Genomic DNA, 5,240 nt, shown 5'->3' with positions numbered 1-5,240 from the left:
CGCTTGGCACGCTAAAAATAGCAGCCAAAGTATCCCCCTACCTAAATCACACACCCATTGTATGTAATGTCCTAGATTATCCCTAAAAAGATGGTTTGCTGAAAGCTGGAATGTCTTTGATGATACATTTACAGTATCAGGGTTGATTTGAGGCTAAATAACATTATGGTAAATTTCTATATTAACATCCGCAGGATTTTCACTAAGAAAAAAAAAATTTGATTTTTTGTGTGGAATTTAAAATCTGACCTCCTAAGATGCTTCCACTATCAAAATAAATTGACAATCCCTTATTTGAAATTGCAAAATCCCCAAACCTCCATATTTAAAAAAACATTTTATATTTGAGAATAGCACCACAAATGAAATATTTTCCAAAAGTACTTGTTAAAAGTTTTTTAAAAAGTGAGGTGTTGTAGACAAGCATAAAATTAAAGTATATAAAGTAAAACTGATATATAATCATTTTTATATGGTTGATAATCTGAAGTGAAAGTATAAAATTTGTTTTGGTGGTAAACTGCCCAACCACATGTCAACTTTCTCCTGTCCTTCTCCTGTCTACTGTATTGTCATTACTGTTCTGCTGCTCTACACTGTCATTCATCTCTTACTTCTAACCCTACTTTTCTTAACATATGTATCATTAGTAATCCATCCTTCAACCCTATCCAATTTTTACAGTGGTGGACTACCTCCCCTCCTCTGTTCCTCATCTATTACTTTCTCTTTGCTCTCTTGCAACTTCCACCTACCTACATTCTTGGCCCCTCTACCCAACTCACTTTTACCCACTTGTACCCAGAGGATCCACCCTGATACCTCATCACCACTATTTTTGCCTTTTTTTTAGCCCTATCCAGTTACTCCCATCCTCTCTTATAAAATGTGAGTAGTCATGTAGCTTCTCTACTACTCTGGCCAGTTCTCTCATATTTTTACCCCTCATCTCCCAGTGTAAAGCTGCCCCTTTTGATGTTCATAGCCTTGCAAGCTGCATGGTGACCTCATTTGTGCTGGTGGCATGAAATCAATACTTGGTACACACTGTGAAATAGTTGGTGCCAGGAAAGACAATAAATGACACTTGAATACCAAAGCAGGCACTGGAACATGTTGATGGGTCCATCAGATTCATTCTGAGAAACTGAAGAAGCCTTGGAACATGGATGCTGAAGTATGTTATTGATGATGAAGATGAAGAAATGTTCCTTAAGTGAAATTGTTACATGCTGTTGAACTAGAGCCAAATTTATATAAACTACAGTACTTGTATAAGCTATATTGCAAAATCATACATCATCATCATTGTTTTAAGATCCACTTTTCTATACTTACATCGATCAGACAGAGTTTGAACCAGATTTTCTACGGCAGGATGCTCTTTCTGTTACCAACCCATACCTATTTCCAAGTAAGGTAACTTTTCCCCATGGTTAGACATGTTTTCACAGAATATTGGAAATGAATGACATTCACTTACAACATACTCACTCACACTCATACACACACATGCATACCCATATACAATGAGATTCTTTCAGTTTCTATCTATCAGATCCAATCACAGGGCTTTGGTTGATTTAGCTGTAGTAGAAGACTCTTGCCCAGGGTACCATGCAGTGGGACTGAACCTGGACCTGAGCTGATATGTGGCATTGATAATAGAAGAGGAATTCTATAGTTTGCCCTAAGAAGCAAACTTTTCAATTCCACTGCTGCACCTATATCTATATCTTAATGTAAATAAATAGTGTTTAATCTTGGGTTTTATTCACCAGCTGTTCTATTTTATAGATGCAAATAAACAATCATTCTGAAATCTGATACATCACCAGTAGTTAGCATTTCAGTCAAGGAATTATTGACAATGTTATATAAATGTTACATGTTTTGATATGGCATAAATGTAGATGTGAATATTCAGACTGTGTTAAGTTGTAGTGTCAGCCTCTCTAATGAAAATTCTAAATTCTTTTCAAGTTTTCTGCACAGTTTTCTGAAAATGTTGCTTTCTAATGAAAATCTTTCTTCAAAAGTCACACCTATAGCATTGTATTGGAAGCATTAGAGAAAAGTCATTGTGTTATGTGTGTCGCAAGGTATCTACTTGGGTGGATAGATGACAGAATATTGGAAGAAAGAAGAGAAGAAACAGTTGTAGTGTTATTAACTCTTTAGCATTTAAAATGACCATATCCAGCCCAAATATTTTACCCATTTTATGTTCAAACTTTCCAGATCTAGCTTTTTGCACTTGTGATGTCATTCTAAAAAAAAAAAAAAAACAATCACGCCATTGAAATTTCTATGCTACAAGGTAACACATTTGAATAAAAAAGCATCACATTTGACAGAGAAATCTGAATGCTTAAGAACGCATTCAGATTTCTCTGTCAAATGTGATGCTTATTAAATGTAAAACTGATTAAGATAATGATGTTAACACTTCTTAATGGACAGATGTTTATCTGCTAAAAATAAAAAACAATAGTAAAAAACTTATTATTCATTCCTGTGGAACAAAATATTACATTCAAGAAGACCTTTTTTTTTTAAACAAAAGAGTAAAATAACTGCCCAATGCTGGTCAAACAGTTTCCCCTTCTGTCCATTTTCTCTTCTTTGATTTTCATTAATTTTCTCTCATATTTTGTCTTTTTAACGTATAGTCAGTGGAAAAGTTGTGCATGACCCTATACAAAGTCTCTGAGATTTGTGGGAGGGAGGGAGGATTTTGTTCACTTTACTGTAAGTATCCAGGTCAGGAGGCTTGCCTAAATAGTTGTTACAACAGAATGGACTCCACTAAAGGTACCCAAGACAGCAGGTGATGGTGTTAAATCAAGTGATAGATTAAGTCTACCAGCCAGATAGACTTTACTGAGATTTGAACATAGAATGCAAAGTCCTGGAACAAATAAACACAAGGCATGCCATCCAATGTTTTGACAATAAAACCAGTCAGCTGCCTAGGTTGTTACTTTAATTAACTACCCTGGGAAGATGAATGGCAAAGCTGACAGCAGATTTTTGAACTCTAAACACAAGGTACTAGAATACTGTGAGGCATTTCATCTGATTCTCTAACAACTCTGCCAATATGATACCTCTACTGTCTCTAGCCTTCATATTTCTTGTATGTCTTGGTCACCTGTCTCTGGCCTCTATATTTTTTATGTGCCCTGATTCCCTGTCTTTGGACTCAACATTTTTTGGCCTCTACAATTCTGTCGTTGGCCCCTACATTTCTTATGTGTCCTGTTTCCTGTCTCTGGCCCCTATATTTTTATATGCCCTGGTCCTCTGTCTTTGGCCTCTATAATTCTTAGGTGCCCTGATCCCCTTCTCTGGTTTCTAGATTTCTTGTGTCCTAGTTCTCTATCACTAGCCCCTATGTTTTTTATATGCCCTGGCCCTCTGTCTCTGGCTTCTACATTTCTATTGTATTCCTGGTCCCCTATCTCTGACCTAAGCATATATCCTTGACCCATCAGTTATTGTCATCTTTCTTTTCATTTCTCTTCTTTGGTTTTAACATATAACAAAATCTCTTTTTAGATGGTTTCATAAAAAAAAACCAAACATTCTTGGGACAATAAAATTTTATTGCAAAAATTCTTAATTTCAAGTAGATTTATTTTTTCTAAACCAGCTGTGGCATTGATTATGGAAGAGGAATTCTATAGTTTGCCCTAAATATTTCTTTTACTGTGATTCTTGTATGCGATTGTATATCATTTCAATTTTTTTTCTTTTCAAAATCATATAATATTCTGGTGAGGAATTAACTTCAGTTTCATTACTTCAGCCATTTCAATGAAGGAATATTTTCAACATTGAATACAATAGTTTTATTAGTGTTAACATACTGAAAGTAGGAAACATTAAATAGCTAACTAGAATTCTTTGTGATAAAACATGCATACAGATAGGTTAAGTTAATGTTAGCATTAACTACAAATAGTTATGTTAGTATTAACATGGTTAATACATTGTTATAAGGACATAGCCAGTAGTTGTGAGGGATCTTGTTCAAAACGGGGGCACCAGTTTTCATTTATGTTTTATGTAGTGTTTTTGGTACCGAAAGACTTTCAAACTTCGTATACTTATCTATTTTGTGTTATAGAACAGAAAAAAATTTTTGTATTCGAATTTATTTCATGTAAAAAATTGTCTTATTTCGATAATTTCAACCAATCACTGACAAGTATTCAGCTGTTTATACTTACTCCTTTGGCAGTTTAAGTGGTGTAAAGCGTATTTAATCTCCATTACTTCTGACATTTTGCAGAGAGGCAACACACGTGTGTTCGTTTTCCCTAACCCTAACCCTAATTGACTTGCTCCTTCCCTCAAAAACCAGGCCTTGTACCTATAATAGAAAGGTTTATTAGCTACTGCCAATATGCTTCAACCATTTTTTGACAAGGAAATAATAATTTTATCACCGCCAGAATCGTTTGAGAATCGTTTGTTTACGTAGTCAGCACTTAATGTATTCGGCTGAATGGACGTCAGTCATTGGTTGAAATTACAGAAATACGACAACTTTAACATGAAATAACTTGCGATGTAGGTTTTTTTGTTAAGAAGACTAAGAGAAAAAGATGTTTTATATGACACATTCTACCAGTGTCCCAAGTTTCAAAGTGTTTCGTTAAGAAAATACTGGTGCCCCCGTTTTGAACAAGATCCGTTGTGAGATTTCTAGACTACTGAATACATAGCATTGCTTGATTGATTAGTATGCAGGTTGTGACCATTTTTGTGTTTTATGAATATACCCAGTAGTTGCTAGAGGTTGTCAGACTGGTGAACACATGGTATTAGCTAATGTATTGAGCCACTAATTATTTAGTCATAACTTTCTTTGCCTCAGTTTGCCTAGCTGGTAAGAGAATTTCCGTTACTATTTCACAGTTGTCAAGGGAAAGAGTCATCATCAACATTGCTTTTATGTTTGTTTTTCCTTGTTGGGTGGAACTTTAGGAGTCCAGGAATTTACAGTCAGAGGCCCTTCCTCACTCTAACCCTTTTAGTAGCTTTGTATGGCACACAGCAATATATTCATACGTGTAGGTGCGGCTGTGTGGTAAGAGGCTTGCTTCCCAACCTCGTGGTTCTGGGTTCAGTCCCACTGTGTGCCACTTGGGAAAGTGTCTTCTACTATAGCCATGGGCTGACCAAAGCCTGGGATTGGATTTAGTGGACGGAAACTGAAAGAAGCCAGTCGT

This window comes from Octopus bimaculoides, chromosome 5 (assembly GCF_001194135.2).
Source record: "Octopus bimaculoides isolate UCB-OBI-ISO-001 chromosome 5, ASM119413v2, whole genome shotgun sequence".
NCBI classification, from domain to species: domain Eukaryota; kingdom Metazoa; phylum Mollusca; class Cephalopoda; order Octopoda; family Octopodidae; genus Octopus; species Octopus bimaculoides.
Note: the sequence above shows the minus strand (reverse complement) of the source record.